This window comes from Lactuca saligna, chromosome 7 (assembly GCF_052625555.1).
Source record: "Lactuca saligna cultivar CGN05327 chromosome 7, ASM5262555v1, whole genome shotgun sequence".
NCBI lineage: Eukaryota > Viridiplantae > Streptophyta > Magnoliopsida > Asterales > Asteraceae > Lactuca > Lactuca saligna.
The window spans coordinates 37457611-37469417 of NC_136423.1; positions in this window are offsets into that span (position 1 = coordinate 37457611).

The window sequence follows — 11807 nt, forward strand, 5'->3', positions numbered from 1 at the left end:
CTTATCATCATTATGAAGGCGACTGGGACAATTCTAATCATTCCCTCCTCCTTTTCCCTTTCTCCAATGGTGCTCTAGTTTCGCTCTTTAACTGGTGCAACATTCTGATTCAACAATTTGATTCGATTAGTGGTCTTGTGGGGTTCACTACCCAATGAGAGATGTCCAAAAAAACGAAATTTTTTTCTTACCATCATCGACGGATTCTTATGGTGTGGTTGGAAATCTAGGAATACTCAATCTTCAATAAAGTTTGAATGTCTCAGTTGTACTTGGTGAATAACATCATTGCTTTGGTGTTCAATTGAGTGATATATAAGGATTGTTATGGCAATTGTAATTGGGGTGTTTTGTATTTTAATCTTTTGGACATTCTCTAATTTTGTTCTCATCCTGTCTTTCTTCTTTAAGACAGGTGCTCTTTTAATAAAGTTTTTGTTTATTCAAAAAAAAAACTAATTGTTTTATATAATTTAAATCAATATCATATTAAAACACAAAAATGTAAGCAACATCATATTTTTAGCCATCAATTTCTTTTAAAATCTTGTATTTCCGTCTTTTTCGAATGATAGCTATTAATTATAAGGGTTTTTTTAAATTCAAAATGATATAAAGGTATATATATATATATATATATATATATATATATATATATATATATATATATATATATATATATATATATATATATATATAGTTGTGCTTTTGTACATATATCCGGAATAATTATTTTTATTATATATTGACTAATTAGTCTAATGTATTATAAACACAAAATAAAATTCAGTAATATGTAGAAACTAAATAAATAAATAAATTTTTTAACTCCACTAAACTGGCATATAATAATTTTAAAACCTAAAATCAAATGAGGATACTTTGTAAAATCTATCAAATATATAATACAATTAATAAATATAATCACATTTATGTGTATAAAATTATAATAGAAGAATCGTCAAAATATAGACTCTTTCGAAAATCATTTTGTAATAAAAAATTTGGAAATGTAAGGTTATGATGTGGAAAATTTTTAAAGTACAACTCTTAGAAAGATAAGAATTAAAAATATTATATAATTAAAATAAGAATCACGATAGTGAGAAAAAAACAACAATAACATCCATAGATCCCAATATTTTTTTCAATGATTAAAATATATATTTTTAACCACATTGATATACTAAAAATTAACTAATTGCATTCAAGTTCTATTTTAATATTCCAACATTTCCACTTCAAATTAAATGTTATATAGAACTAAACCACTATAGCTAAATATGCTTTTGGTACTTAACTGATACTTATGACAATTAATTAAATATGATTAAAGTATTTATATTTTGTTTAGTAAATTAAAGGAATAATATAATCATGTAATGTCAAGATCAAATATTATACCAAAAGCCTTCAAATTAATTTGTAACAACCAGAATCTTGATGAATAATTGTTGGGAATAAATCCCCTTTAGAGGGTTATACACGGGGTGTTGGAGGAACCAACACAACATTTCTAGATTACAAGAACGCGACTTTCATTAAGGCCAACATGGCATGTTTATGCCATTACACGATGTGTTGGCGGCTGGTGGAGAAAACCCTAATTTTTAGTGTGTTGTACCCTATTTAAAGTCATTAAGTCCTCATGGACGGCTTCCTTACCAGCCACATTTCCACTAAAACCCTAAAATCGATCTTTAAGTCTCTTGGTGGTGTTCATGAGCTAGTAAGAATTCGTGCTCAATTTTGGTCTTTGTGAAGGAATAGGATATCTTGAAGTTGTCTTGCTTGGTGGAAATGTTTTCGATCCAGAATCATCTTCTTTTGTGCAAAATTTCTAAGGTATCAAGTTGTAACCTTGACTTATAGATGTTTAGATCTCTTCATATTATGATTCGTTGTGTTTTTGGTCCCTTTTTAGGTTGATGAGAGGGAAGTTGTTTAAGGGCTTGTTATTCCATATCTGAGTTTGTATTGGACTACTTGAGCATATAGGTGCAAACTTTATGAGATAATTGGTTACATGCATACATTAAGTCACTTATTAAGTCCTTTTTAAACATACGAGCTTCATTTAGACAAACATGAAAGTAAAGTTGGCAACTTTACATGGTTTTCTAGATCAAGGAAGTCAGACCTATGTTTGGGGGTTATGTTGTTAAGGATTAAGTGCTTCTTGGTTAAGATCTTGCATTATTAAGCTTTATGGATTCAGTTTTGAACTTTTGTGGGTAGTCCCAATGGATAAAGTTGGAAACTGTATCCTTCTGGACCATATTATAGACGAGATATGAGCTTTGGAGCTCTTGGAATTAGAGAAAACAACTTAATGTATTAAGTTGTTGAAACTCAGGCAAACACAGCGTGTTGGATGGGGTTTTCCCGATTATTTGGATGATGGCGAAACATAGTGTGTTTTCAAGTCAACACAGCATGTTTGGTTAACATGGACTGTTGACTTTGACTTTAACCAAAATTTTGATCAGGGTTGACCTTGTGATGTTTTGGGCCTCATTTGGGCCTTTAAGATTGTTGAATTGGTCCTTGGCTTTGGGGCCAAGTTATAAAGAGGGTAAGAAGGTCTCTTACCCTAGTTTGGAAACTTAGTGTGGGTCAGATCCGATTATTGATGGATGTTTAACTTGTGATTGATAGTGCAGGAATTCTTGCGTGCTAGTAGCCAAGGATTCTTTCTGTGAGATTCGGAAGTGCGACGTGAGTTTCCTCGCTGGGTTTAGCGGGTCGAAGGCACCAATTCCTGCACATGTTTTATATGTTGGGACGCTAGATGCCTGTATGACTCTTGCATGTGTTTTGTGGTGGTGTGCTTACCCGGAAAGGCCCAATGCCAGGCGAGGCCCGATGCCGGGCGGGGCTCAATCACTGTATGGTATGCTATAATCTTTGTGATTATCTCATGTGCTAGTAAGGTTATATATTTGTATGATTATATGGTTATATGATTATGTGTCTATGGGGCGGGGCCCAATGTTAGGCAGGGCCTTGTGATGGAAATATTTGTAATCCGAGTAAGAATCAATGTTGGGTGGGGCTCGAAGCTGAGTGGGGCTCGATCTTGGGCAGGGCCCGAGGCTGACTGGGACTCGATGTCGGGCAAGTCCCGATAGAGGGCGGGGGCCTAGTATATGATTTATGTTTGTATGGTAATTGGTATCTTGGGGATCTGACTAAGCTTTGTGCTTACCATTTTAGTTTACATTTCATGTACTTCTGTTTTTAAATGAGAGAGCTCGGGATGATTGTAGAGGACACACCACATGTTTCCGTATTTTAGAATTCATTTTTATATTGATGATGTATCGATACATTTAACAACCTTGGTTTTAGGACTACAATGTGGTTTGATGTTTTATTAATCTAAAAATGAAAAAAAAATTGTCATTATTTTTTGGATGTTACAAGTTTGTATCAGAGTCTTAGTTTGAGGGATTCGAATATACCCTCGGTTGTGTCTGACCTTAAACCAAGGTTGTAAAAATCGTTTGACGGTAGCTCTACGGTCGACTGGTGTTAAGGGATTAATCGGTCTTAGCGGGGATTAATCAGGGACCATAGACTATTAATAAAATATTAAAATTAATTAAATATTAATATATCTTAGGAAAAAACAAGTACTTCAAAATTAGAAAATAATAAAAATTGTAATTTGAAAATTTGAAAATACGAAAATATAAACATTTTGGTATAATATTTGAAATTTTGAATTTTGAAATTTTTGGAGTAAAAAAAGAAAGCTGGTTTTTAAATTTTTTAAAAATTTTTTTGACCTTTTTTTTCACTTTTTTCTGACTTTTTTCGACTTTTTTGACTTTTGTTGACCAATTAATCCCGTTAAGGCCGATTAATCCCGCCAAACCCGATTAATCCTAAATTTCCATTTAATCCCCTAATCCTCGACGGTTGGAAAATGCCAAGCGATTAATCAACGATTAATCCCAATTTCTGCAACCATGCCTTAAACTGAGGATTTGGTAAAGTTTTCAAAAAGAAAAGTATTTTTAAGAAAAGAGTTTTATAAGATAAGAAAGGGTGTGGTGCATGCAATTAGTCGAGCTCAAGTAAGTTTCTCCCAAAATACCCACATATGTTACTTAGTATGATTTGATTTATGAATTTGTTAATCGCATGCTAGTTAGGGCTAAGGATATGCTTAGTTTTTGCATGATAGAATGCTAGGAGAGATGCCTTTTATGCCTATTGTATGATCTTATAGACTCGTATGCTAGTTCTAGTTAACCAATGATAGGTTGGTCTGATATGTGATGCCTAGTAGTCTAGGAAGCATGGGATGCTGGTTTGGGTATAATTTATATGTGTAAGGCAATTAGTGGCAGGAGTGGGAGCTCCTCGGTTAGGTTGTAGTATGTAGGATTGGATGCTTGTGATTATTCGGTGGATTGGAGTGCTACTACATGAATGCTTCTTGCTTTGTTCTTTATAGAACTCTTAAGTGATGGGAGTTAGCTACTAAGTGAATATGTCAAATCAGATGTGACAAGGGTTGAATAATCTCAGAGTGATGGATTTGACCCTATTACGCAGCTCTTGTCTGAGTCCAAGCGTTGTAGGGATTAGTCTGTTACTCGAAGGATTATCTAATCTTTGTTGCATATGATTGTATTAATGAGTTAAGTAGTTGGAAATATGCGAAGTTCTTCAGCAGTTGATGACAGGGTGAGGTCGGGAACCTAAGAAAGCATAGGGATTGCTTCGGTGGGTCTTGTTGTATTGGGTAGTGAGTGTTTGATGAATGGATTTGAGAAGGTGACTTAGAGGATTCGGGAGGATTCTTGAGGAAAGTATGGATAGGTGTGGAAGGTAGTATTGGGCCCGTACTACTAAAAGCGTAGAATACATACTCGAATCGGGGAGAGTCTTGGGGAATCTAGGAAGCCTATGGGATGAGGATTATTTGGTGTACTTAGATATTTTTTATTTTGTTTCAGTATGGTGTTGAGCACTTGGGAATGGGGTTTAGATTCTCGTTCCTGCTTAGGAGCAGGTACTGAGCCGATGGATGTGCGGTCGTGGGAGTTCATCGCATATGAGATTACTCGTGGTGTTTTGGAATGCACCACAATGGTCTATTTTGGACCTCATTGACGGTCTTTTCTTGGCCTTTTGGGCCAAGATTGTGGTAGGGCAGTTGGGGGCCAATCTGGAGCCTAAGACTTGTGGATCCCTAGAATCCATTAGGAAGTAGGATGTTATTGTTAGTTCTTGTCATTTTGGATCAGAGGGGAGTTCTGTACCAAGTCCTCAGGATGGTCGGGGTAACTCAGGAGGAGGAGGTTATGATTTCCTTCAGATGCTTTTTCGGGTATGTATCTTCTATTTTCTTCATGGTTGTTATTAGTGATGGGTTTTGAGCATTCTAACACTTCCTAAGTGTACATGCAACCCTAATAACCTTGGATCTATGTTTGTCTAATTTGTCATGCAAAGTTGAATTCCAAGGTTATATTCCTATCTAGCATACATGGGGAACAATTTTAACATAAAGTATAGATAGAATAACTTACCTTGTTGTTGCTTGTGTTCCTTGAAACCTTGTGAGCCTAGCACCTCAAGTGGTGATGCCTCAAATGCTTCACACAACACCAAATGCTCTTGGAAGAACTTATGAGAGAATACACACTCTTCAAAATCGGCCAAGCCCCCTTATTACTTTGTTGCAACCGATTTGGGAGGAGATCATATTCCTTATATAGTGTTGACACATGTAGGGTTAAACCCTAATGTGTCATGACTCTTCATTTCCATGACCCATGGGTTTGTAACTCCCATGGAGCATCCATGGAGCATCCTATGGGTGGAACCCAACTTGATGATCCATGGAGCCTTTTAGCCCACTATACAAGATATGGATGATTTACTTAATCAACCCATATATTTAATTAGTTATCTTTTGATCACTTAATTAATTCTAAATTAATTCTTGATCAAACTAATCAAATAATATTATTAATATATTAGAACTTATAATATATTAATAATCTCCAAGCGTTATTTCTCTCATTTAGTTTATCCAATTGCATGGTGCCATGCAACCCAAATGGACCATGCCGGGTCGGGTCAAGTACATACCAGAAATAGTTATGGACTTAGACACCTTATCCAACAGTCTCCCACTTGGATAAGTCTAGTAACTATTACTGCAAGTATGACTTCAGGAACCGATCGGCAATCGTAGCTCTTTACAAGGTTTCTCGAAACTTGAGAAGATGATGGTACGCCATTTAAGATAAGTGATCATATAATCCTCTGTTCTAGATATCAGTCGGACAAATACATGGAACAATGTCTTACTTATTGTCCAACATTTGTTTCCCGATTTCCGATTTGTTTGACAAAGAACTTTATTGAACACATCAATCTAGTTCTGACCGGGCCCGGTACATAGGTCAAAACAAAATCATCGAGGGGCCCAGATATCAGCTTCTAATCCAAGAAGGAACAGATAAACTTCGACTCATATGTTTGTTCTACTACTCATTGAATTACACATAAGAGCACGATTTTATAACATCGAGTTACCAATGCGTTTTTCGTACAATTAATGCATAACCAACTCGTAAGTAACAAATCATATCTCTAGGTTTAAAGACTTATATGATATTACCGTCTCACGATCACTCGAGATAGAATTCCATGAAGTGATTCCAGTGAGCGTGGGTTGAGTCCAATGCTCAGAACTTATGAGCACTCATGATTGTTGTAGCCTTGTCCCAGACCTCTACAATCAAACACTTGATTCATACCTACTTCCGACATATGACCGACTGTGGAGGTTTGAATAATATGTTAAACCAAACAAAATTATTCTGGAAGTCAAAACATGCAAAAGAAATATAGTAAACGATCGACAAGAGATAGCAACACTTTACTCATAAATAAAACACTTTTATTCATCATCAAATGTCAATTACACTTTACAAATTTCAAGATTATCTAACTACTAAATCTAATATCATCCTTCAGCCCTATGCTCCGAGCATGCTGGAGATGCTTAACCCGAGTCAGTCCCTTCGTGAGGGGATCTGCCGGATTCTCATCTGATGATACCCTCTTTGCCACGAGGAGTCCTTCTTCGATCCGATGTCTGATGAAATGGTATTTTCTGTCGATGTGTCTGGATCTCCTGTGATCCCTTGGTTCCTTGGCTAAGGCAACAGCACTTTCACTATCACAGAAAATTTCCATCGGCTCTTTAATAGCTGGTACAACTCCAAGGTCTCCAATGAAGTTCCTCAGCCATAACGCCTCCTTTGCCGCTTCGCTAGCTGCAATATACTCTGATTCACAAGTAGAATCTGCCACTGTCTCTTGCTTGGAACTCTTCCAAGAAATTGCTCCTCCATTTAGGGTAAAGACCCAGCCCGACTGAGAGCGGAAGTTATCCCTATCAGTCTGGAAGCTAGCATCACTATACCCTACAACTCTCAAGTCATCACTCCCACCGAGGGTAAGGACCCAGTCCTTAGTCCTTCGTAGGTACTTGAGAATATTCTTTACCGCAATCCAGTGTGCCTTGCCAGGGTTCCCCTGAAACCTGCTAACCATGCTCAAGGCAAAGGCCACATCAGGTCGAGTACACGTCATAGCATACATGATCGAACCTACAGCCGAAGCATAAGGTAATCGACTCATTTCTGCTATCTCAGCCTCAGTGCTAGGGCTTTGTGTCTTACTCAGCTTGGCGCTACTCTGGATGGGCAACTCTCCTTTCTTGGAGTTTTGCATTCTGAATCTCTTCAGAATCTTCTCCAAGTAGGTACTTTGACTAAGTCCAATTAGTCTTTTACTCCGATCTCTCAAAATCCTTATCCCCAAAATATAGGCAGCTTCACCAAGGTCCTTCATAGCAAAACACTTTCCAAGCCAGGACTTTACTTCCTGCAAGGTTGGAATGTCGTTTCCTATGAGTAGTATGTCATCCACATACAATACCAAAAAGCTAACTATACTCCCACTAGCCTTGACATATACACAAGATTCATCTTCACTCCTAGAAAAGCCAAATTCCTTGACCTTTTCATCAAAGCAAAGATTCCATCTGCGAGGTGCTTGCTTTAATCCATAAATGGATTTCTCAAGCTTACACACTCTATTAGGGTACTCGTTACTGACAAAACCCTCTGGCTGACTCATGTAAACATCTTCAGCCAACTTCCCATTAAGGAAAGCGGTTTTGACATCCATTTGCCAAATTTCATAGTCATGAAATGCGGCTATGGCTAACAGAACCCGAATAGACTTAATCTTGGCTACCGGAGAAAAGGTCTCATCATAGTCCACTCCAGGAATTTGAGAGAAGCCCTTTGCAACCAGTCTAGCCTTATAAGTGTGTACTTTACCATCCATGTCGGTCTTCTTCTTGAAGACCCATTTGCACCCTACAGTCTTTCGACCTGGTACATTCTCAACCAAGTTCCAAACTTGATTGTCATACATGGATTGTATCTCGCTATCCATAGCCTCTTTCCATTTGGCAGACTCGGGGCCCGCCATGGCTTCCTCGTAGCTGTTAGGGTCATCTTGACTTACTAGTGTCTCATCACTAATAAGTGTCTCACCTTCTGCAGTAATATGGAATCCATAGTAATGCTCAGGTGCACTCCTAACTCTCGTGGAACGCCTCAGAGGTACAAATTCGTCAATTGGCTCAACAGGAGTTTCCTCCTCAAGTTGAGGGCTAGAATTTGAAGTTCCTTCACCACTTGACTCTTGAATTTCTTCAAGATCAACTTGCCTCCCACTGTCTCCTTGGCTTATAAACTCTCTTTCTCGAAAGACTCCTCTTCTTGCTACAAAGACCACGTTGTCACTAGGTCTGTAGAAGAGGTAACCAAAGGATTGTTGTGGGTAGCCGATGAAAATACACCTCTCGCTTCGGGGTTCGAGCTTATCATGAGTCTCGCGTCTCACGAAAGCCTCGCAGCCCCAAATCTTGATGTGGTCTAGTTTAGGTACCTTACCAGTCCACATCTCGTGAGGAGTTTTGGCAACTTTATTTGTAGGGACTAGATTAAGGATATGGGCGGCAGTCTCCAAGGCATACCCCCAGAATGAGATTGGTAGCGAAGCTCGACTCATCATGGAACGAACCATGTCTAACAAGGTTCGATTACGCCTCTCAGCCACACCATTCAACTGCGGTGTCCTGGGAGGTGTCAATTGTGAGACAATCCCACATTCCTTTAGATAGTCGAGGAACTCTGAACTAAGATACTCACCACCTCGATCGGATCGAAGCATCTTAATGTTCCTGCCCAATTGATTCTCGACTTCCTGTTTAAATTCCTTAAACTTCTCGAAAGTCTCTGACTTATGCTTGATTAAGTAGACATATCCATATCTACTGTAATCATCGGTAAAAGTCAAATAATAACGATTAGCATCTCTTGTGGCATGTTTGAATGGTCCACACACATCCGTGTGTATAAGGTCCAACAAACCTTCACCCCTTTCACATGAGCCTGTGAAGGGTGACTTTGTCATTTTTCCAAGTAATCATGATTCGCAACTATCATTTGACTTTAGGTCAAACGACTCCAAGACTCCATCCTTTTGGAGTTGGCCTATGCGTTTCTTGCTTATATGTCCAAGACGACAATGCCATAACGATGCTTTATCCAAGTTATTATTAGTAGTAGAATCAATACACAAAACATTATTTCCTAAGTTATCTACAATAGATACAGCTTCATACACACCATCACAAGGTAATGCTTTAAAATAAAGTACATTATTAAAGAAAGCATTAATCGAACCAACTTCATTATCAAATGAAAAGGTGAAACCTTGTTTGTACAATGCATGAAAGGAAATAATATTTCTTGCCATTTCTGGCGAATAGCAACACTTATTCAAATCTAAATTTAACCCACTACTTAGCGATAAAGTATAAACTCCAATCTTGGTGACAGGTGTAACTTTCCTATTCCCCATGATTAAGTTTATTCTTCCTTGCTCCACATTCTCACTTCTTCCTAGTCCCTGCAAGTCACAGCAAATATGAATTCCGCAACCTGTATCAAGGACCCAAGATTTCGAATGGGGTGAGTTATTAGAAATGATAGTGTAAATACCTGCATGGTTGGGTTTGACTTTCCCATCCTTTACATCTTGCTGGTACTTTGGGCAGTTCCGCTTCCAATGAGCTTTTTCGTGGCAATAGAAGCATTCAGCCTCTTTTGGGTCAGAAGAAGGAGTAATGAAACCTTTCTTGGTTCCACTTGAAGAAGAGCCATCAAGGGTCCGAGCCTTGGTACCCTTTGAAGATCTCTTTCTCTTCCTCCCTCGACTCTGCCCGATTGCCAAGACCGGATTTGTTTCTGGAGTAGGAGTGATAGCAACCGACTTCCCCTTAAGACCTGTTTCTGCGGTCTTGAGAAGTCCCTGAAGTTTGCTGAGAGTGACTTCTTCCTTGTTCATGTGATATGTCATGCGGAATTGATCATAGCACGATGGTAAGGAGTGCAAAATGATATCTATTGCAAGCTCCTCAGGGAAGTTCACATTGAGCTTCAGCAACGTATCCACATACCTTTGCATTTTCTGCATGTGGCTCGTGACGGACTCTCCGTCCTTCATCATGGTTGTTATCATGGAGCAGATGACTTCGTACCTCTCTTGTCGTGCACTTTGATGGTATCTTTCCATCAAATCTTGGTGCATTTCATAAGGGTAGAAGTCTTCATAAGACTTTTGGAGTTCAGCTGTCATGGTGGCTAACATGATGCAAGCCACCTTGGTTGCATCTCTTTCATGAGTATGAAAGTCAGCGATCTCCTGGGGAGTTGCAGTGGACTCGTCAATTTCCTTAAGCTCCTTGTCAAGGACATATTCTTTGTCCTCGTAGCGAGTAATCATCCTGATGTTTCTGATCCACTTATTGAAGTTGGATCCATCAAAGGTGACTTTCCCACATAGACTCATAAGAGTAAAGGAGCCATTAGGATTCGAGCCAGAAGCATTAGATGAAGACATCTGAAAAGAAGAACAAGTTTAGTTTAGATTTAAGAGAGTCCTTAATAAAACCCCCAAATGTAATATTAAGGCTAGAACCCAATCACAATATAATATAACTTAGAAGAGGTATGCCGTAATCTAAGCTATACCATATTTGAAAGGTAGGTGAATGACGATTCACCAATTTCCACCACGAAAACCGAAATATTAAATATTTAGTTTTTATTGGTTTTAGAAATTCCTAGATTCTTTGAGATCCAATGAACTTTTCAAAGGCATGTTTCGATCTCGGGAGTGCCCTCCAGGTTTTGTGACTGGGATGCCGAGGATCACAAAACGAGGTGTGAAGTAACCATGCAAATCACTTGGTACCCTTAAAGTTTATCACTCAATCGATGTGCCGGTAAACCACACACGCTCCACCGATACTATAATAAACCTTAAGTCACCCTTTACCTACCTTGTTAAGTCCAAGTTAGTGTGCCGGTTAACCACACACGCTCCACCAACGACTCAGACAAAGTGTAAAGTGTAATTTCATGGATTAGCACCTTATTCACATTTTTCCTAAAGTAACTAAGATTGGGAATTTAATAAACATTTAGTTACTTTATATATTCATCATACTTTGAATGAGAATTTATAAGTCCTTGTCTTACCCGTTCGGCTAACGACCCTCCACCAGTCAAGCAAGCGGTGGGTGAGAATATACACCCATTAAGTCACCATTTTATAGGCAACAACCTTATACCCAACTTATAGACTGGCTTCGTGAATGAGGCGTACTAGCGGTAAGACGACTTGTTCTT